This window comes from Festucalex cinctus, chromosome 13 (genome assembly GCF_051991245.1).
Source record: "Festucalex cinctus isolate MCC-2025b chromosome 13, RoL_Fcin_1.0, whole genome shotgun sequence".
NCBI lineage: Eukaryota > Metazoa > Chordata > Actinopteri > Syngnathiformes > Syngnathidae > Festucalex > Festucalex cinctus.
Genome location: NC_135423.1, coordinates 27174797 through 27198969, shown reverse-complemented (window position 1 = coordinate 27198969; position 24173 = coordinate 27174797). Strand labels below are relative to the sequence as shown.

Here is a 24173-nt window from a genome sequence, read left to right as displayed (position 1 = left end):
TGCAATTGGCATGTAACTATGTGATGTCAAGAACCTTTAATCTTGTTATCTGGTCAGTTTTAGCCGCATGTCCGTCCTGTTTCAGTGACCTATCAGGGTTACCCACATGTTTGGCCGCAGCCAATCAGATCCATTCACTGACTATATGTCTGACAGAGAAGTGTGTTTTTTGCCGAATTATTCTTCTGTACCTCTGCTCATCGCCACAGCCCAAGTTAGGTCCACGTTGTTGATCCTTGATACCTTCGCAATGTTTCTGCTCTTGTCATGAGTACGTTCCGTGCATACAAGGATTGTTGTGCAAATAAAGTGTTAAAATCTTATTTGCGTGTGCGTTTTTAGCATCCAACTCCAGAACATAACATTAAACTTAATTTCTCTTTCTTTGAATTCAAAGTGCCAGTGAATTTGAACTCTGTTAATACACACAGAACAATCCCTTGGGATTAAGATCATCTTACCTATATAACAGACTTCAGATCTGTTCTTATTTAAACCACTAATAAAAGAAGAATGTGCATATACCATTTGAAACATAATTAAGTCAGGTGAGTCAGGCAGCCAGACTCAGGGTGATGTGCTACAGTTATATTTCTTTCTGATCTTACTTAAACATAAATCCATGATTAGTGCAAAAATGTAATATCGGCAACGGTGCTAATCACCATAGCTAAACAAACACAAATATGCATCCCTAATACCAGTGAAGGTAACAAACAGAATGATCCTCGGCCATGATGAGCACCTCATCTTTACACAAGACATCAGGTCGCTCTGCTCTTCATCAAAAAGAAATGAAGAAAGTGCCAAGTTGAAAAACGTTAACTTTTGTAACCTACAGTTAGTCAAGTCAGTCTGTAACCCATCCAATCAGCCTCCTGGTTAGCCAAATAGCCTTTAGGCATGTTAAGTGGCTTCAAGTTTCCTGAGAGGAACACAAGTCTGTCTTGTTTAAACCATACTATTTCCACACTACAGATTTTGCCCGATTTATTGAAACCCTTTAGATCAGGGGTATCTAACTCATATTAGCTCAGGGGCCGCATGGAGGAAAATATATTACCAAGTGGGCCGGATCAGTAAAATAATGCTACAGTATATAACTTTTGCCGTCAATTATACGCAGATTTTCGCTATTTGTGGGCTAACCCTAAATTACGGAGCTAAACTGTAATCATACTGTTCCAAAAAATAACATGAATGCAAATGTAACGTGGCAAAACTTTCCCCATTTTCACTCAAGGAACCCCTTTTGCTCCCGGCTGTTTTCTTGGATTTTGACTGATTTTTTGCAAGGCCGACAGAATATTGTGTTCTATTGTTATAAAAACATGGAACCTACCAACAGAAAAATTAGTCTTGCCTTTCATCAGGAAAAAAACAAACGTATATTTCTATCTGTTTCCGTTTTGCAGCAATGAGCATTAGAATATAGCTCAGTTTTATCATGATTCACAAATCTGTTTAAAACTGTGGGGGAATCAGCTAGTTGCAACATGGCTGTAGTTGATCTCTTATACTAAAAAAAAAACCAAAACGTATTTGTGAGACTGTTAATATTTCATATGTTTTTGGGAGCAAATGAGTTAATGATGTTACAAGGATGTTAATCCTTGTCATATCTATTGTGTTACCAGTAAATAATTTGTGTCGTATTTAACATGTTTTTGTTGGTCTAGGATTTAAAAATAAATAAATAAACAAATCGTAAATTTATGTTGTGTGTAAAATAATGACATCCAGGACAATTCCCGTACAAGTTGCCGTGCTCATCTGAGGACTGCTTGTGAAATTATACATTTATATGTTTTGATTGTGGCCAGCTGATTAATTGGTCCGACATTACAAGTTCTTTTTTACTTTACAAAATTATCTCGCGGGCCGGGTAAAACCCTGATCCGCCCCGCAGTCCGTATGTTTGACACCCCTGCTTTAGATACTACTATTATAGCAGTCTGCCTGTTTTTTTTTCTTTGTTTTTTGTAATTTCCTCTTGACGTAAAGCTCGTTCCTCCGCTCTCAGAATCCGACACAGTTCAAGAGTTACGGTGATTTGAAAAACATGCATCATTACCTGTCTCCTGTGTCACTTTCCACTGACACATCGCTTCCCCCTCTTCCCATAGCAATCTGCTAGCCGCTGTAATGTATTTGGAATCGATGTAAAGCCCAGCTTCTCTGCTTTCAGAAGCCGTTGGAATTATATTTTCGGTGGAATTATAAGTTTCGGTCATTTGGACAAAAAAAAAAACCCCTTGTATTTTCCAGTCTGGTTCGTATCTGAGGGATAATTGTTACTTGCCTGGGCAAACCTAGCAGAATCGCCGGTGGCCATGATTGTTGTTGTTTCAATTTAAGCCTTGTTTAAGACTGCACGCTCGTCGGAGGAAGCAGAAATGCAGAGGAAACTACGGCGGTTTAGATTAACCAAAAATCGATTTATCAAGCAGCCTTAACTCTTTTATATTGCCACACGTTATCCAAAAAACAAAAAAAAACAAAAACACAGTGGCAGCTGATTTCGAGCATTTTAACTTAAGGCAAACAGAATATTGTGTTTTTACTTCATATACGTCGTGGATACCACATGAAAGATTGCATTACATTCTTTCATTAGAAAAAAAAGTATGTTTCTACCTTATTCCGTTCTTTAGTAATCACCATTTGAAAATAGGCCATCTGAATGACAAATGAAAATGAGAAAACAAGCTTTTTTTGTGAAAAGATACATTTTCCACAAAAACGTTCTGTAAATTAGGTTTAATGTGACAAAGGCTTTGATCAGTAATGTCATCCTTGAAAACGAGTTTGATTTCATCAGATTAGTAATGTTTTACCGGCAACCCATCGAAAAGAGATACAATGCTGCCATCTGCTGGCCATAGTTAGTGGCTGTTTTTAATTCCACAACCCATTGACCCGGCAGCACTGCACTTAGATGTTGCGCTGCTTATTGATTGAAAAAAAAACAAAAAACCTTGACGTTATTTAACGTTTATGGCGGCATACGTTGTGACGTTACTAATCGTTATTAAACATTTTTGGCAGTGAAAGAGTTAATATGCACGCGCACATACAAATAAGCATGCGCACACACACTTAATTTTTCCCTCAAGGCAGAACAGGGAGAGAGGCAGAATGGAGTCTTGGGAGTCTTGGATATATGATACAATGATATCTCGGCTTGACTTGTCTGTAGAGTTGATAAAGGGGAGGAGGGCTAAGTGGTAGTGGCTGTGGATTCAAGTGAATAAAAGAGTTATTCATTGTTTCACACTGTCGCTACACATTAGAGTCAAACTCTTCCTGCTTTGCAGAGGACAAAAAGTGAGACCAAACAAGAACAGGGGGGGGGGGGGTTCTGAAGGTGAAGGGTTGTGCTGAGGAACAGATATTATGGCCACTCTCTGCTTCACAACCGTTTTACCTCAGATAGACATTGCACAATCATTTCTGGTCATATATGCTGTTCCAGGTTTCATTTCCATAGCCCCCTTCTCTTTGGTTTTTCTTTTACCAGTCTGTCACGGCAGTGTTGAGGGGCTTTCATGACGTGCACTTATTTTCTCCCACGGTCACTTTCTTCACTCTTTTTAAAGCAAAGGGACAACATGGCCCTCTGGGTATAAAATAAATAATAGTTTGGAAATTGTCGTGTGTGTGCGTGCGTGCGTGCATACAGACAAAAGTAGCCTCATGCAGTAAGCCATGGACATAAGATTGCTTTTCAAAACAAAAGCTCCATTTCAAAGTATTTGCATTAAAGATAAGATGAAAAAAGGAAGACACAAACAGTGAGAAAGTCAATTTGTTTTGTTCATGTTTTATATGTGTCTGCACTTCACCCATACACAGACTTGTACATGCATTATTAGGGCCCGAGCAGCGACCGTTTTTGTAAGTATTATTATTATTCTTCCGCTTCTTCTTCTTCTTCTTTATTCTGCGCAAACGATCGCATTTTTGAGGACCTAAACATTTACGAAAACTCACCAAACTTTGCAATCTCTTCGGGCCCGGCGAAAAATTTGATATTATGTTGTTGTCATAACAACGCAACTCTATAGCGCCCCCTAGCGTAGAAAAATAAAAAACAATCCCAGCCCGTTTGACCTAGAGCTACGAAAATTGGCAGGCACGTGTAGCACCCCGAGATGCACAAAAAAGTCAGTGGAAGCCATTTCCTAAAATGTACAGGAAGTGAGCTATGAATTTTTGAATGTCCAATTTTGGCCCATTTTGGCACATTCACTGTGGTCATACTTTCCCCCCCTTTGCAAACAGTTTTAATCCGATTGACTTCAAACTTGGCATGTATCATCTCAAGACCTGAGACAACAACTGGGCAAAATATCTTGACTTTTCAGAACACTATATGACGGGGGCGGGGCATCAAATATTGCCTTTAAAATTTCATTTGTCCAGAAAGAAAAAATGCTGAATAACTCCCATGTGCAAGCTACACAAAATCTCAAACTTCTCATGCAACTTAATACTCACGGCCTGAAAACATCTATATGATAAAATTCTGTTCTATATGTAGCGCCACCTAGTGGTGACAATAAATGTCATACTTTACGTTTTTAGCTACTGTGCCAAGCTCGTTGAAGGGATCCAATTAAAAATTGGTCAGAAAAGTCTTAACATGTTGATCATGCCCCACACCGAATATTGTAACTTTTCGCCAAAGGGCGTGGCCATTACGGTGCCGCAAACTCTGAAGATTTTTCGTGACAACAAAAGCTGCATTAACTTGACCGAGATGATGCTATCTTCTCAAAATTTCACACAATTGATGAGAGTTTAACGAAGCATTGCCGGTTGTAAGTTTAATCTAGAGCTACGAAAATTGGTACACATATGTAACAGACTATGACCTACAAAAAAGCCTGTTGGTGCCATATGCTAAACCTAACAGGAAGTCCGCCAGAGGCGAGGCATCAAATTTTGTGTTTCAAAATTCTTACTTAATGAAGCATTCCCGGCTGTACGTTTCACCTAGAGTTACCAAAATTTGAAGACATATGTAACAGCCCTCAAGGTACAAACAACTCTTTTTGAACCATGTGCTAAACCTAACAGAAAGTCCACCATTTTGATTTACTTTGGAACGTGTTGCCATTTTTTTGGCCATTTCATAGGGGTCTTATTTTAACGAACTCCTCCTACAGAGTTTATCCCATCATCTTCAAACTTGGTGTGATTCATCTTAAGATGTTGAAGATGAAAAGTTATTGAAAGCTTTTTATTTCGTCGCACGCTGTTGCCGTGGAATGCACTTGTTTGCAAAGGAAGAAATTCTTCTTAATGAAGAATTCCCAGTTGTACGAAGCAGCTAGAGCTACGAAAATTTGTAGACATATGTAACAGCCCACAATGTACAAAAAAGTCTCTTGGTGCTATGTGCTAAACCCAACAGGAAGTCCCCCAGGGTCCGGGCATCACATTTTGAGCTAAAAAAAACTCCTCTTTAACGAAGCATTCCCGGTTGTACGTTTTACCTAGAGTTACCAAAATTTGAAGACATATGTAACAGGCCTCGAGGTACAAAAAACTCTTTTTGAAACATATGCTAACCCCAACAGGAAGTCCGCTATTTTGATTTACTTTGGAACGTGTTGCCATTTTTTTGGCCATTTCATAGGGGTCTCATTTTAACGAACTCCTACAGAGTTTATCCGATCATCTTCAAACTTGGTGTGATTCATCTTAAGATGTTGACGATGAAAATTTATTGAAAGCTTTTTATTTCGTCGCACGCTGTTGTCGTGGCATGCACTTGTTTGCAAAGGAAAACAAATCCTTCTTAATGAAGCATTCCCAGTTGTACGAAGCAGCTAGAGCTACGAAAATTTGGAGACACATGTAACAGCCCACGATGTACAAAAAAGTCTCTTGGTGCCATGTGCTAAACCCAACAGGAAGTCCCGTAGGGGCCGGGCATCACATTTTGAGCTAAAAAACTCCTCTTTAACGAAGCATTCCCGGTTGTACGTTTCACCTAGCGCTATGATAATTTAGAGGCATACATAAGAGCCCACGATGTACAAAAAAGTCTCTTGGAACCATCTGCTAAACCAAACAGGAAGTTCGCCATTTTGATTTACGTTGGGATTTGTAGCCATTTTTTGTGGCCTTTTTTCGGGGTCATATTTTAACGGACTCCTCCTACAAAATTTATCCGACTGTCTTTAAACTTGGTGTGCTTCATCTTAAGATGTTTAAGATGCAAAGTTATCGAAAGTTATTTATTTTGTCGCACGCCATTGTCATGGTGATGCATTGTTTGCCAAGTAAAATAATGCTTTTTTTTTGGTCTAAACATGTGCAAAAACTCATGAAACTTTACACACACATCAGGCTTGTCATAAGCATGAATATTTTTAGAGATTTCTTACTCAATTTGCAATACATGGTTGAATAGCGCCCTCTAGACATTTTTACGAAGCTTTTGCAAATGTTTTGTATTTTATGATTCAGCTAGATTTGTAAAAATTGGGATACGCCTAAGACTTACCAAAAGGTTTCTAAAGCCATATGCTGAATCAAACAGGAAGTCTGCCATTTTGATTTACTTTGGTTTTTGTAGCCATTTTTTGGGGCCTTTTAAAGGGGTCATATTTTCAACAGAACTTATCAGATCGTCTTCATTCTTTGGCGTGTTTCATCTTAAGATATTTAAGATGAAAAGTTATTGAATTTTTTTATTTTGTCACACGCCTTTGCTGTAGCCATGCATTGTTTGTGAAGAAAAATGCTTCTTTGAGAGTCTAAATATGGGCGAAAACTCACAAAACTTTGCACACACACCAGACCTGTCTGGAACATGAATATTTGATTTAGATATTTGTTGTGCAATTGTAATAAATGGCTCAATAGCGCCCTTTAGACATTTTTATGAAGTCTTTCCGTTTATATGATTCAGCTAGATGTGTGAATATTGGCAGGCATGCCGAATATATTCAAAAAGTATTCTATATAGCCATGTGCCAATCCATTTTGATTTTATTTTGTTAATTGTGCATCATTTTTGGCCTTTCCATGAAACTTTACAAACACAAAGCATGGCAAAAACGTTTACAATTTAGATGGTTTCCTATTTGACAGTACCCCAACATGCCAGTACCCCGACGTGCAAATACCCCAACGTGGCCCGGGTTGCGAGGGCCCTTTATAGCTGCTCGCAGCTCTAGTTAGGGCCCGAGCAGCGACCGCTGCGAGGTCCCTATTGTTTTTGTAAAAATTATTATTATGATTAGGGCCCGAGCAGCGACCGCTGCGAGGTCCCTATTGTTTTTGTAAAAATTATTATTAGGGCCCGAGCAGCGACCGCTGCGAGGTCCCTCTTGTTTTTGTAAGAATTATTATTATTATTATTCTTCTCCGTAAACGATCTCATTTTTGAGGGCCTAAACATTTACGAAAACTCACCAAACTTTGCAGTCTCTTCGGGCCCGGCGAAAAATTTGATATTATGTAGTTGCCATAACAATGCGACTCTATAGCGCCCCCTAGCGTAGAAAAATAAAAACCAATCCCGGCCCGTTTGACCTAGAGCTACGAAAATTGCCAGGCACGTGTAGCACCCCGAGACGCACAAAAAAGTCAGTGGAAGCCATTTCCTAAAATGTACAGGAAGTGAGCTATGAATTTTTTAATGTCCAATTTTGGCCTATTTTGGCACATTCATTGTGGTCATACTTTTTCCCCCTTTGCAAATATTTTTCAGCCAATTAACTTCAAACTTGGCATTTATCATCTCAAGACGTGAGAGAACAACTGGGCAAAAAGTCTTGCCTTTTTGAAATACTATATGATGGGGGCGGGGCATCAAATATTGCCTTTAAAATTTCATTTGTCCAGAAAGAGCAAATGCTTAATAACTCCCATGTTCAAGCTCCAAAAAATCTCAAACTTCTCAGGCAATGTAATATTCACGGCCTGAAAACATCTATATGATAAAATTCAGTTATACATATAGCGCCACCTAGTGGTAACAATAAATGTCATACTTTACGTTTTTAGCTACTGAGCTGAGCTCGTTGAAGGGATCCAGTTGAAAATTGGTCAGAAAAGCCTTAAGATGTTGATCATGCCCCACACCGAATATTGTAACTTTTCGCCAAAGGGCGTGGCCGCTACGGTGCCGCAAATTCTAAAGATTTTTCGTGACAATAAAAGCTGCATTAACTTGACCGAGATGATCCTATCTTCTCAAAATTTGACACATTTGATGAGAGTCCAGCCCTAAAGACATCTATGAACTTATATTTCATCTTACTGATAGCGCCACCTAGTGGCAATTTTTTTTCTTACGAATTTTCTTCTACGTTTTTCTCCAAACACGTTAACTGGACCTACCTCATATTTGCTCAGATGAGGGATTCGGCCTTCATGATGTCACAACACGAAGTTTGTGAGTTTTCGCGAATCGCTGTGGGCGTGGCTAAGCACTGTTCGCCAAGAAAACAACGCCAGTTTTGAGGGTCTAAACATGCACAGAAACTCATGAAACTTGGCACACACATCTGGCCTGGTAAAATGAACAATATTTTATTGTTGATTGTGCTATTTTTACAAAAATGACTCAATAGCGCCCCCTAGGAATATTTAATGAATCAGCCCCGGTTGTACGTTTAAGCAAGATCTACGAAAATTTTTAGGTGCATGAGGGAGCCAAAGACCTACAAAAAAAGTCTCTTGGACCCATATGCTAAAATGAACAGGAAGTGAGCTACGAATTTTTGAATGTCCCATTTTTGACGATTTTTGCACATTCACAGGGGGCAGACTTTTGCCCACTTCACCTACACGTTTCATCTGACTGAGTTAAGACTTGACCTGGACCATGTCAAGACCTGAGCCAACGACAGGGGGAAAAATCTTGACTTTTCGAAATACTATATGATGAAGGCGGGGCATCAAAATTTGTGTTTCGCACTGAAAAAGGATATGCTTAATAACTCCCCGGTACATGCTCCAAAAAATCCCAAACTTGACATGTATGTTTATCGTCAAGACCTGAAGCTATCTCTATGACAACATTCAGTTATATATGCAGCGTCACCTAGCCCTTGAGGCATAAAAAAAAAAAATACCCCGCATACGGTATTTTGTACAAAAAATGTAAACTCATTCTAAGTGTGATAACTAAGTCATTTATGAATATTCTTTTAGTTTCCACCACTCAAAATGTTCACTGGCATCAGACTTATCCAAACATATATATATTTTTATTTATTTTTGATAGCCTCTGTGGACATTAAAAGCAATATCGTGAATGAAGGATATGCATAATAACTCCACGGTACATGCTCCAAAAAAAATCCCACACTTGACATGTATGCTTATAATCAAGGTCTGAAGGTATCTCTATGACAACATTCAGTTATAAATACAGCGCCACCTAGCCCTTGAGGCATAATATATATAAAAAAAAAACAACACATACGGTATTTTGTACAAAAAATGTAAACTCATTCAAAGTGTGATAACTAAGTCATTTATGAATATTCTTTTAGTTTCCACCACTCAAATTGTTCACTGGCTTCACACCGATCCAAACGTATGTATGTTTCCATTTTGTTTTATTCATTTTTGATTGCCCCTTTGGACAATAAAAGTAACATTGTGCAATGAGTACAACAAGCGATGATGTGTATATACACTTTTACAAAAAATACCAATCAGGGCAACTCATTGCCTAAAAATAAAAAAGGACGCAGATTTTTACAGGTCTTAACAATCACCAAAACCCGTTGAGCTTGACACACACACAGGCAAAAACAATATTCTACATGTAAAGGTTTATTATGCCATTTTCAAAGAAATTTCGCTTCCAATATGCCAGTACCCCAATGTGCCAGTACCCCAACGTGCAAGTACCCCAACGTGCAAGGACCCCAATAGGCGCTTTCACACCAAAAAGCCCAGGAACTTTGAGTTCATGGTAGAGTCAGTTCCGGGTCCGAAGAACTTGTGAGCGGCCCACGAGTTTGCGTTCACATGGCATGAAAGCAGGCAGGGTAGTTTATTCAAATGAGACTGATGACGTATGTCAGGGGAGGAAAAAAAACAGCACTACCCCGCCTGTCCAGCAAGTGGCGGTACCGGTAAAACTGAATGACAAACAACCAGTGTGACGTTGAAAAACGCGACCTTTGACCCTCCATCGCCATTTGTTACGATACAAGGCATATCATCTTTTCGTTTTCCTTGTCATGTTGTACAGAGTTGTGTTTGCAGCAATTAGAACTTCACGGGAAAGGTTGATGAGAACCATTGGGACCCGCCGTATTACCACATCAAGATGAGAAATGGGCAGGACTTGCTCACTTGGAAAGACAGTTAAACCTGCAAGCACGAAGACGTGCACTGGTAAGGTTTAAACACAATTATACGAAATTTATTTCACATCGGAATTAAGCTGTAACATGTAACGGAGCTCCCCTTGCAAGGTGGAGAACACGAAAAAAAAAATGAAGTTACAGAGTGTATTAGTGCCTTAAACACAACGTATGACTGGCGCGTTCAGTTGCACGTTTACTTGCGTGTGTCCCCGCGCGTCGGTCGTTTGTGGATATTTTGTCGTACTTTCTGCCATGAAAAGGGCAATCGCTGGAAACTGGTGTTTCCTGCCTAGTTCTCGTGCAATTCACGGCAAAATAGGGCTTGATGGCGAGTTGCTGTTCACGCTACATGTACGCTGCGTATTTCATAATACCGTTGGACCTGGACGTATTGTTAGTCTGTCCGCATGTTTTGTCTTTTGTTTTTTTCTGTTAAACACATGATTGACCGATCCAAAGTGTTGAAATGGCTTGTTTTCTTTGACGATGCACGAATGTTAGAACAAAGGTGCCGGGATTTTGGGAAAAGTGCTGATTTTGGAAGTGTTAGATTGCCACCTCAAGCCAGTGGTTTATCATAGGGCCATAAATTGGTGCATATTCCGCTATTTTAAGGTATTCTGTCATGTAAATCACAAGGCTGTTGCACAAAAGTAATTAATGTAGATATTAACATTTATTAATTTGTTGTGTTTCTGTTTCAGATTTGCCACTTCTACCAATCTGGGTGTGTTCCGCGCAGGGAGTGGAAGAACATCAGAACCTCTGAATGGTGGGACGCTGTAATTATGTTTGCATTACTGTTTGTCAAAAATAAAAACATTAAAAAGAATTCATTGAGCATAAGTTTTTATTCGTGTGGAAAAAAACCCAGAACCACAAAAGTGATATGAAAACAAAAGCATTTATTACTTATGCATTTGGCTTATTTGTGTCCACAAGTCTGTTTTGGACTGCCAGGAAGCCCATTTGGAACTCTCTGTCGTGCCTTTGTTCAACCAGTTCATGTGCCACGTGTTGATCTTCCTTGCGCTCCTCGCTTCTGAGGTCAACTTCCTCCTTGTGCTGCTCGCGTCTGAGTTCAAGGTCCTCCTTGTGCAACTGCATTTCTTCTAAGAACATTGCACTCGTGGACTCCCCCTTCTTTTCATCAAATTGGTGCAGGTATTCCAAAAATAGGTGGTCTCGGTCCCGTGTCCGCTAACCTATAGGGATGTAAATGTACAATGAGTGACAGTAAATACTTTTGATGAGCTTCCAGTTACATGACTTTGAACTTATTGGAACTTGACAAAGGGGCAGGAAACTCTGTTCGAGTGGCGCAGTTTCTGCTTGTGGACGGACCATCCTCGCTTGTACCTTCCTAACGCATCGACTTAAACGGTTTCAACAGATTCGTGCAATGAGTAAGAGTACAGTACAATGATTTAGGTAGGGGTAAAACACGGCACTCACGTTAATGTACTTTCATTTTTCATAGTTACAGAACAGAATATGCCACACTACATTGCCAAATATGGCGGCATGCACTTGAAGCTTTTTTAGGCAATACACACTAGTAAAATTGCAGGAATGTAACTTTTTTTTTTCCCTTTCTCAATGCACCATTATGAGTGAAATGAAAATTGTATATGTGAGTATGAGGATTTATTATTGTGTATGCCTATGAATTTCATGTACATACGTTAATGACAAATGCACGCATGTGTTAAGGTGCAATTGTTTACACAAGCAGGATTACACATTTTCTTTTAGTACATTCCAGTAAAAGAAAATGTGTAGTAAATTAATACATTCCAGTAATGTACTTTTTTTTTTTTTTTTTTTTAATGAAATGAGTCAGTAGATATAAAGAATGGGTAGGACTAGACAAGTTTTTAACTTCTTTCTACTCCTTTGAACATGTAAACTATTATGAATGATTGCAATAAGTTTCTTCTTTCTTTTAAAATGTTAACTGCTACTCATTTGTTTATAATGTCCAATAAACAAACACACTGCCTTATTCAACGAAGCAAAATTAATTGTGAGTGGGGTGTTGCTTTAAAAGTTTTAAATGAAGCTTTTGAAGTTATATAAAATGAAATGAAACATACCAGGACTGTTCAGGGAGGCATCATAACGTAAAGGAGAGCACAGAGAAGGTCCAGCTGTAAGTCACAGTACATAACATTATTTTTCAGTTTCCCTAGAACTGTTTATGAGTTGTTGTTGTTTTTTTTTGTTTTTTTTATGAGTTGTTAGGTGATGAGGCTAACAAGTTAAAACGTTTTAGTTACGTTGAATGCAGAGCTTTGTATTAAGGAAAAAAAAAAACAGAACAAAAAACGAAGTGGTTGTTTTGCTTTTAACAGTGAATAGTATGCCTAGCTTCCACACGTCCTTTTTTTTTTTTTTTTTTTTTTTTACTGGACATTTACCTGGACGGGAGAGCAAGGCAGAAGGCTCAGGAACAGCTCTGCTGATTCTGCTCGTAGCCGCGAATGTTCACTCACTTCATCATTTGAAGCTGTATCAACATCATGTACATCCAATGAGTAACAGTGAATAATTTCGATGAGCTTCAAGTTACATGACTTTGAACTTACTGGAAGTTGACAGAGGGGCGCAGCTTCCGCTTGTGGATGGACCATCCTCGCTTATCCCTTCCAACGCCTCGACTGGAACTGTATCAACAGAGTCATGAACTGAGTAAGGGCACAGTGCAATGATTTAGGTGAGGGTGAAACACGCCACTCACATATATCCTTCCATTTTTCATTGCCACAGAACAGAATATGCCACACTACATTGCCAAATATGGCGGCATGTACAAGCTTTTTTAGGCAGCAATACACACTGGCGTATCCAACGAAGTAAAATTAATAGTGAGTGGTGTGTTGCTTTATTAGTTTTATATGGAGCTTTTGAAGTTACATGAAATGAAATGAAACATACCAGGACTGCTCAGGGAGACATCAGAAGGTACAGAGAAGGTCCCGCTGTAAGTCAGAGTACATCACAACAAAGGTCAGTTTACACTGTTAGACGGCATACCTTTTATAGCAACGGATATTTCACCGTGACCGTCAACTCCCCTGCCAGCGAAATTCTCGCGCGATTCATGGCAAAGTAGCGCTGGTATCGAGGTGAAGGTCACGGCAAAATATCAATTTCGAGTCATTCTTCTTACGTTTTCGTTTCCCCAGAACTATATACGAGCTGTTAGGTGATGAGACTAACAAGTTAAAACTCTTTAGTCGCGTTGTACACAGAGCCTTGGCTTAAGGGGAAAAAAAAACAAACGAAGTGGTTGTTTTGCTTTTAACCGTGCATATCATGCCTGGTTTCCACACGTCCTTTGCACAAAGCTTTCCAATTTCGTCATCACTGGAAGCAAGGCTATTTCGGCATTAGCTGCCTACAATACTCTTCATTTACTAGGTTAATTGATTTAGGAATGATTTCACAACATTACATAGGTTCGGAGCTGGATGCGTGCCTTTGCCAAGCTTAAGCCATGCTACGCTAACAACTTAGTGCTAGCGCGGTGTAAAAGCCACGTTAAGACCGCGCAGCGACCTAAACGAATATATAAATACAAATGTTCATGAGGCAATTCTGTCTTACCTTGGTGTGTTAGCGTGTCTGTTGTTGAGGAATCCTCGCCCACTGCCGTGTCCTCGCACATAACTTCCAGCATTGCAATTGCAGAGTCCTTTGTTTTACCGGTTGTACACCCCATCCGGTGGCCGAGAATGACGTCCAGTCTTTCGTACCATTTATTAATTTTGCGGTCATTTCCGCTTCGGCTGTTGTGGTCCTTGAGTTTTTTATAGTCCTGTTTGAGTTTCTTGAGTTTTTCCCTTACCTGCCTTTGTGTGTGGAAAATGCTAAGCTCTTCTAGCTTCGCGGTTATCAATTGATAGACTTTATCGTTTCTTGTGGCACTTTCAAATTGTCGTTGGGTCTCCTCGTCCCCGTAAATGCTCAGGAGAGCCTGCACTTCTTCGTCCGTCCACCTATCGGTTTTTTTAAATCCTTCCATTTCCAAAACGTTTGGGGGGGAAAATTGTCGCGCTCTCAGCAGTGAAAAGTAAAAAAGAAATGGCGGCTTTACCGCGAAAAACTCACCTATCCAAAACACACCTCCTCGTCCAGTCAACCAATCATGACACACTTCACAACACGCCCCCACTTGTGTAGTTCAGGGTACACCGGAATACACTCCTCTTGCCTAGGTACTTAGGTAGTACCGTTTCGACCCCCCCAGACCCGGAACTACTTTTGTGTGTGAACGCAAACTTTGGACAAACTCCCCCGGAACATAGGGAAGTTCCTGAATAAGTTCCTGCGGTGTGAAAGCGCCTATAGTGGCCCGGGCTGCGAGGGCCCTTTATAGCTGCTCGCAGCTCTAGTTAGGGCCCGAGCAGCGACCGCTGCGAGGTCCCTATTGTTTTTGTAAAAATTATTATTATTATTATTAGGGCCCGAGCAGCGACCGCTGCGAGGTCCCTCTTGTTTTTGTAAGAATTCTTCTTCTTCTTCTTCTTCTTCTTCTTCTTCTTCTCCGTAAACGATCGCATTTTTGAGGGCCTAAACATTTACGAAAACTCACCAAACTTTGCAGTCTCTTCGGGCCCGGCGAAAAATTTGATATTATGTAGTTGCCATAACAATGCGACTCTATAGCGCCCCCTAGCGTAGAAAAATAAAAACCAATCCCGGCCCGTTTGACCTAGAGCTACGAAAATTGCCAGGCACGTGTAGCACCCCGAGACGCACAAAAAAGTCAATGGAAGCCATTTCCTAAAATGTACAGGAAGTGAGCTATGAATTTTTTAATGTCCAATTTTGGCCTATTTTGGCACATTCATTGTGGTCATACTTTTTCCCCCTTTGCAAATATTTTTCAGCCAATTAACTTCAAACTTGGCATTTATCATCTCAAGACGTGAGAGAACAACTGGGCAAAAAGTCTTGCCTTTTTGAAATACTATATGATGGGGGCGGGGCATCAAATATTGCCTTTAAAATTTCATTTGTCCAGAAAGAGCAAATGCTTAATAACTCCCATGTTCAAGCTCCAAAAAATCTCAAACTTCTCAGGCAATGTAATATTCACGGCCTGAAAACATCTATATGATAAAATTCAGTTATACATATAGCGCCACCTAGTGGTAACAATAAATGTCATACTTTACGTTTTTAGCTACTGCGCTGAGCTCGTTGAAGGGATCCAGTTGAAAATTGGTCAGAAAAGCCTTAAGATGTTGATCATGCCCCACACCGAATATTGTAACTTTTCGCCAAAGGGCGTGGCCTCTACGGTGCCGCAAATTCTAAAGATTTTTCGTGACAATAAAAGCTGCATTAACTTGACCGAGATGATCCTATCTTCTCAAAATTTCACACATTTGATGAGAGTCCAGCCCTAAAGACATCTATGAACTTATATTTCATCTTACTGATAGCGCCACCTAGTGGCAATTTTTTTTCTTACGAATTTTCTTCTACGTTTTTCTCCAAACACGTTAACTGGACCTACCTCATATTTGCTCAGATGAGGGATTCGGCCTTCATGATGTCACAACACGAAGTTTGTGAGTTTTCGCGAATCGCTGTGGGCGTGGCTAAGCACTGTTCGCCAAGAAAACAATGCCAGTTTTGAGGGTCTAAACATGCGCAGAAACTCATGAAACTTGGCACACACATCTGGCCTGGTAAAATGAACAATATTTTATTGTTGATTGTGCTATTTTTACAAAAATGACTCAATAGCGCCCCCTAGGAATTTTTAATGAAGCAGCCCCGGTTGTACGTTTAATTAAGCAAGATCTACGAAAATTTTTAGGTGTATGAGGGAGCCCAAGACCTACAAAAAAGTCTCTTGGACCCATATGCTAAAATGAACAGCAAGTGAGCTACGAATTTTTGAATGTCCCATTTTTGACGATTTTTGCACATTCACAGGGGGCAGACTTTTGCCCACTTCTCCTACACGTTTCATCTGACTGAGTTAAGACTTGACCTGGACCATGTCAAGACCTGAGCCAACGACAGGGGGAAAAATCTTGACTTTTCGAAATACTATATGATGAAGGCGGGGCATCAAAATTTGTGTTTCGCACTGAAAAAGGATATGCTTAATAACTCCCCGGTACATGCTCCAAAAAATCCCAAACTTGACATGTATGTTTATCGTCAAGGCCTGAAGCTATCTCTATGACAACATTCAGTTATATATGCAGCGTTACCTAGCCCTTGAGGCATAAAAAAAAATACCCCACATACGGTATTTTGTACAAAAAATGTAAACTCATTCTAAGTGTGATAACTAAGTCATTTATGAATATTCTTTTAGTTTCCAACACTCAAAATGTTCACTGGCATCAGACTTATCCAAACATATATATATTTTTATTTATTTTTGATAGCCTCTGTGGACATTAAAAGCAATATCGTGAATGAAGGATATGCATAATAACTCCACGATACATGCTCCAAAAAAAATCCCACACTTGACATGTATGCTTATAATCAAGGCCTGAAGGTATCTCTATGACAACATTCAGTTATAAGTACAGCGCCACCTAGCCCTTGAGGCATAATATATATAAAAAACAACAACACATACGGTATTTTGTACAAAAAATGTAAACTCATTCTAAGTGTGATAACTAAGTCATTTATGAATATTCTTTCAGTTTCCACCACTCAAATTGTTCACTGGCTTCACACCGATCCAAACGTATGTACGTTTCCATTTTGTTTTATTCATTTTTGATTGCCCCTTTGGACAATAAAAGTAACATTGTGCAATGAGTACAACGAGCGATGATGTATATATACACTTTTACAAAAAATACCAATCAGGGCAACTCATTGCGTAAAAATAATTAAGGACGCTGATTTTTGCAGGTCTTAACAATCACCAAAACCCGTTGAGCTTGACACACACTGTCAAAAAAAAAAATTCTACATGTAAACGTTTATTATGCCATTTTCAAAGAAATTTCGCTTCCAATATGCCAGTACCCCAACGTGCCAGTACCCTAACGTGCAAGTACCCCAACGTGCAAGGACTCTAACGTGGCCCGGGCTGCGAGGGCCCTTTATAGCTGCTCGCAGCTCTAGTTATTATTATTACTTTGTAGACTTAAGCGCATTTCTTTTTTGTTGTGTATATTACGGGTGGGACGATACAGGTAAACCACGATTCGATACTGTGACGATATTTGGCTCACGATATCGATAATATCACGAAACACAATATCTACGATTTTTGGCATATTGTCAAAAAAAAAAATAGCAATATATCACGATACGTGACTGAAAAAGCCACCAAATGCCCATAAAAAGGAAAATGTCTAATTATGCATTTATCCAATGCCAAAACTTTGTACAATGTACAAAGTTCTGCATAGTGCCTCACTGCCTCTTAGACTTTTCACTGTAAACATTTAAAGTGAGACAAATTAAGGTGCATAAACATTTATAACATAACACTGCACAACTAGACACTTTACATCAATATCTAACGTCAGTGTATCAATAATTTATTGCAACAGAGTGCGCAACAATATATTGCAATATCTATTTTTTTCTCCCACCCCTAGAGTATATGTAGTACAGACATGTAGGCTATAGTCAAAAAACATTCTGTATTAAGTTCATTTCTGATAATATATTTTATATGATGTTTTTCCTTTTCTTTTTTTTTTTTAAGACAGAGCTCAGAATTGTTCATTCGGCAGTCTTACCGATTCAACATCTTATCATCATTGCTTTCTCTTTTTTATTATTATTATATTTTATGCATATGTGTGCGTTTGTGTGCGTGCAGTGTGTGCGCGCATGTGCGTGTGTGTGGGTGCGCGTGCACGTGTCTGTAAATACGTATAAATTTATACTCCTTAATTCACCTCTTTTAGTGTTTAAATGTTTTTATTTGGTAGTTATAAAATTTTTAGCTCCAGTGTTTTCTCATGGGGGAGCCTCCACAGTGAGAGGGATGCTTGGTCTTCATCCATCTCACTGTGGATGAACTCCTCCTGGGTGCCTTTCCTTACAGGGTACATCTGTGCCCCGCCATGTTGTGGTTTTCATGTGTTTGTTGGGTTTTGGGTGTGTCTGTGGGTACGATCATGGGGATGGGGGGGCTTTTTCTTTCTTTTATTTTATTGCATTATGGATTTCCAGCACTTTGAGTTGCATTTTAAATGTATGAAAGGTGCTATATAAATAAAGTTGATTGATTGATTGATTGATAAAACCTAATAAAAATCCCATTACCCTTCACCTTAACCGGATACTTCAGAGTCTTGCCAGAGTCGTGAAGTTCAGAAGGTCAGGAGACCAGAGGAAAGGTCAAAGAAAAGAATGATAAATCAAAGTAAAATCCAGCACCTAAACACTTCCTGCCATCCACATGGTTACAAAATCAAAGTCTTACGCCAACCCCATAAAACCTCTAAATTCCAACAAATTAAGGAGATCTCAAGAGACCAGAGGAAAAACTAAAGAGAGGAAGGAGCAAGATTTCAAAAACAATTCCAAGGTCCATTTTAGTTCATTCTCACTGTAAACTGTGGAGAGCTGGTTTACTCCAGAAACGGTACTTTGATCACTCAAGGACGCATCTGTTGAGGAAGGATGCATCTGTACTTGCTCCTGCACTCGCTCGTGAATCTAACTACTTGTTGATTTTTGCATTGGGATTTTTAACTACATTGTTGCAGAATGCCTGGCGGAAAAAGAGCTGACGAGATTGAGGAGATAAAATCTTCTCTTAAAAAACTCAGTGGAATGGTTGCTGAATTACTTGAAATGAAGAAGAGCATTGAGCCACTTCTTCAGGAAATACAGCAATTGAAGAAAGAGACACAGGAAAAAGATCGACGCATTGTTGCCTTGGAACAAAAAGTGGATGATTTGGAACAAAATCTTCGTATCAACGATGTGATAGTCACCGGTATCAAGATCAAGCCGCGCCGTGGCCCTTTGAGAGCTGCGGCTAGCACGAGCACGGAAGATTCTGACCAATATTCAGGGAACGAGACTGTGGAACAGCAAGTGACACTTCAACTCAGAGATTTGGGATTAACTGTTGATCCTGCGCACATTCAGATGTGCTTTTCGCTTCCAACTGGAGGGACACGACCACCGGCAGTTCTGATCAGGTTTGTTGACAGAAAGAAAAAGATTGCTCTTCTGAGAGACCGTCACAAGCTTCGTGGGAAACATGTCTACATCAACGAAAACCTCACCAAACGATATGCTGACATCGACAAAAAGGCTCGACAAATGAGAAAGAATGGACTTATCGAAAGCACGTGGACAAAAGACTGCCGAATTTTTATTCAAACTAAAGATAACTCTGGTCAACTAAAAACACGAATCGTGAAAGGAGCTGAGGAATTGGCAGCGTTTGAGAGACAACAGTAATTCACAATATCACAACAACAACAACAACAACATCACTAATTACCCAAAGCTGGAGTTGTATATGATTATTTGCTGACTTTGCCAAGGCTAACTCTTGTTTATACACCTGCATTGATAACATGTATTGCTGTTCCCGTTTGAATCTAAATATTGTCTGGCTCGAATTCCGTTTGGACATTTGTTCTAACAGTCAAGGCTACATGATAAGGCTGTATTGTGGCTCCAATGAATCTGCTGTCAATACGCAAAATGGGGGTTGGTGGTCTGGTTCCTGGAATGCAGCTGGCGTGGGCTGCTCTGCTGGGTGAGCTAGGCTGGGCAGCGCACAGGAGTCATCAGATCCACAACATGCTAGCAACCAGTGGTGCTACCTGACCAGAATCGAGTGCTGAAATTGCTTGAAAGCAATGGGCCGAATGCAAGCCGATCTACTCTTCTGGAAAGCACAACATGTGTGAAAGCTGATCCGAGGTCAGTGAAGACCCTACTGGTGAAAGAGAAGAATTGCGCTTGCCTTGGCTGCTCGCCTGGCGGGGTGGGCTTGCTGGTGGCGTCTGGGGACCGACTCACCAGTTCCAAATGACTGGGACTAGCCACAATCTACACACGGACATTCAAGATGAACTGAGCGAGCAGTGTCTGGGATAGTATGGGATGGATAATGATAAAAATTAATGACTATTCTAAATAATGTATATGATTGATGCGTTATAGTAATGGGTCGATGGGGACGGGTCTCGAATAAGCTTCGGCTTCTACCCGTCAGCCCTTCTTTCGGATGTCAATGTTGCAAATGATGTGATGTGATTGATGTAAACTGTAATGTGTCCAAAAGGAAAAAATGAATAAACTAAACTAAAACATGTATACTGTCAATGTCAACAATGCGTATGTTGAGGAGCTGTTGTATCAAAAAGAGTACCAGTACCCTTCCCAAGAAATGAGGGTTGGAATATGTTTATATTATAAGTCCTTTTCTCCTTTGCGTAACTTTTATTAGATTCGGTTTACTCACTGACTTCCCATACAATCTTTGGAGCGGAAAGTACCCCCAAACCAAGCTACCTTCACCCGCCCCCCATCACTTTGTAGCACCGAAGCACTCCTATATGTCTTTACAGCACCCCTAAATCGCTGCTCTTAGAATCACCTCTGGGTGTATGCAACGCCATACCCTTTTCATAGCTGTAACCCATCACTGATATGTAGCTTGCCTCTGTTAGAACTTAGCTTCGTCTCACTCACCACGTTCAGCAACAGGTGAATCATCCTCGGACAATTATTTTCCTCACCCCGCGCAAAGAGTAGACATCGACGTTTTACAGGCAATGCATTACCGCTGCCACCATGTTGTGTTTTTTGTGAAGCAATAATGAGACTTGGTTGAGTATCAGATGAACTTTTAGTGCACTCGTCTTCACATAACACCAGTACAGAGTCACACATATCCTTATGCTCCTTTAACTCAAGCCTATAGCGCGCTGCGTATCCCTCCGTCTGGAGGCAGGAAACTAGTTCCAGTTAGATATCACAAAATCCTGGAGGTCTTTGGGTGGCCGTATCTCTCAAACCTTAGGGCATCCCCGGACTCATTTCGATGACAGATTCACAACAATGCCATCGCTCCAAGATCATTGCATTCCGCCATAGTGATATAGCTTGTAGCTTCTGTGCTGCAGCTCTCCCTTAGTGATAGGATGAGAAGTTCAGTCATCCAGGAGGAACTCAGATTCGAGCCACTGCTTCTCCGTGTTGAGAGGAGCCAGCTGAGGTGGCTCGGGCTTTGGATGCCTCCTGGACGCCGTCCTGGAGAGGTGTCCAGGGCATCCACCGGCGGAAGGACACAAAGATGACCCAGGCCTGGAGAGACTATGTCTCTCGGCTGGCCTGGGAATGTTTTGGGATCCCGCCAGAGAATCTGGATGATGTGGCTGTGGCAGAGGGAATCGGGTTTCCATCCTAAAACTGCTGCCCCCGTGACCCATGCGTAGTGACGTAGAATGGCGTTGGTTCTCTGCCGAGCAATGTGAAACGGTCGCGGATTGTTTTGTTACAAATGTAACAACTATGGCCGATGGCCCAATCCACCCTCTATTTTTTTTTTTTAAGTTTGCTTCTCCTAAAGCAAATTCTCTGCAGTGCATGAATATTCCACTGCCCAGACAGGATCCAAGCCTGGTCAGCTCTGCAGGTGGTCACCCAGCCACCAACAAAAACTCTTTTGAAGCCGCTGACCAGGTGACAAAGAAATTTATGCGTCTGCCGAAGGAGTGTATTCAAGCAGTCTTCTCGGAGCCCGAACAAATGGCTCCAATGGTTTAGAATACACAAAGGAATGTTCATGACTTCTTATCAATCACAAAAGGATGTTCTGGCGTCTCGCCCTTCCTGGAACGTCTAGATGGAGCAACAACACCTCCAAGTGGTGAAACTTGGAACTATCCTTAGTGACAATTCACATAAGTAACCGCATTTTACACATTTATACCATGATAATTCTTGACAGACAACTGAACTACGAATGATTCATGTTATATCTTTGTGTGTATGAACATCCTATTTCATTTGTACTCCATAAAGAATGAAAGATAATCAATATCTCTCAGTTCAGTCAGATTAGACAAGTAGAAGTTACCTCACAAGTTAGTTTATGATGCATTAATTACGATGTGTGTTAAACGGGTTGTGTGGGAAAACTGATTTGCCAGACTGACCAAATTTAATGCCAAATTATTCATCTCTTTAATAATTTTTTCTTAAAGTCTGCCCGAGCGAGCAGAAGGGTGTGCCACCACCCACTGGAGCCCCGCCCAAAGACTTTAAAAAGGGCGAGGAGACCCTCGCTCATCCTCTTGCTTCTCCTCCTGCTCTCCCGCCTCCTCCAAAAACTCTCTTGCACGACCTGCAAGTGGCCCGGCCTGCTCGAACTCTTTGTTCCAAGAAACTTGCCAACCACGTGGCCTTTTCTTTCCTGGCAGCAACCGTTGCCGAGAGCGGACCCTCGCTCCACGCCACGCCAAAGCAGGTGCAAACTGCAACGCTGACCCCAAAGACTGTTTTACTCCTTTTTTTCTTTTTTTTCTCTTCACCATCAGTGGAGTGCCCGCCAGAGGCGGACTCCGCGGCCCCGGCGTACACTTGCAACGTATCGCCGGACTCAAGGTTGTGCACCTAAGCCGCGCACCTCACCTGCTATTCGGTGGCGCTCCGCCGCAGTGCCAACGCATCTCCAACGGCTGGCCTTCCCCGTACGCAGGCGCGTACGGACCGAGCCGCAACACCTGAACTCGGACAGCTGCCGGAGAATCAAACTCGCCGAGTCGCCGACCAATCAAGGGAAGAGCCGCGCAACTACGTCAGGCCCCTGAGTGGCTTTCCCTTGCTCACCTGTGGAATAAATCCTCTTTTTTTTATTTTTCTTGCCTTTTTGGAACGAACATTGACTATTTTTTTCCCCCTTCTTTTTGAAAACCTTTCTGCTCATTCGACGCAAACGATTCTCGTAAGTGTGCGTTTGATTTCTAGCTCGGCGTATCCACTGTGTGCCACTTACGTTTGAAACATATCACAAATCTGGCAGGTCAAATTTCTCTTTTCCCCGTTTCTTTATTCATTCGCATTCCTTCCTTATTTTCATTCGCTTTATTTTATTCCTTTTCTTCTGACGGTAGAATAGTTAGATAGGCAGTGCTTTGATTCTGTAGTGTAGCAATCGTGAATAAATGCATGTTTTATGAACTGTATTCCGCCTAAGTCATCTGTGTTTCCGAGTGGATTATTATTCTTTTGTTAGTACAACGAACCACTGAATATCGAGTGTGGCGACTTTAGATTATAAATGACTGAAAGAAGGATTTTGGTCGTTGTTTGCTCCTGTTAACCCAAAGCAAAACCAACGTGGTGCCCCAGAGGTTATCGAGGTAAATATAATTTACCTCTGTAACGTCCAGATTATTAATTCGTCCAAAAGACGACCCAATTATCGCTACATAATGGTGCCGCCCGTGTGAGGCTAGATAACATAAGAAGATCCACTCGAAAATACAAGACTTTGGACGTGAAAAGTAAAACACATTTCACGTAGTGTACCTAATCATTTGGCTCTGTGTAAAAAGGTAAACATTTCTGCTTACATGGAACTGTACTGACTTTCCCCTTCAGCGTTGAATCGAGCGTTTGTTAGCCGCCATATTGCGTGTGTCACCACCGCAGTGGCTTGCGATAAGTAAACGAGAGTAACGGGATTGATTGTTGGAAGATAGGTAAGAGCCGGTCACCGTTTGAGAAAATAGTGGCTTGTATTTGAAAACGTACATGATAGAGCTCGAGTTGTGCAACTTTTAGATTTCAGCTGGCTGAATTTGAAGTTGTTTGTCTTTGTGTTGTTGTGTTTCCGGA

General features: G+C 40.8%; 1 protein-coding gene and 1 long non-coding RNA gene across 3 annotated transcripts in view; both read right to left on the bottom strand.

Annotated features, from left to right (window-relative positions):
- The window catches only part of bcas3 (BCAS3 microtubule associated cell migration factor), a 1025650-nt gene that overhangs the window by 16798 nt on the left and 984679 nt on the right, over positions 1–24173 (bottom strand). The window lies entirely within an intron of this gene.
- LOC144033851 (uncharacterized) lies at positions 11360–14691 on the bottom strand. The gene is made up of 5 exons (XR_013288105.1): positions 13287–14691; positions 12938–13015; positions 12770–12858; positions 12446–12499; positions 11360–11554 (listed from the first exon to the last, which is right to left on the bottom strand). It is a non-coding gene; the product is annotated as an uncharacterized LOC144033851 (long non-coding RNA).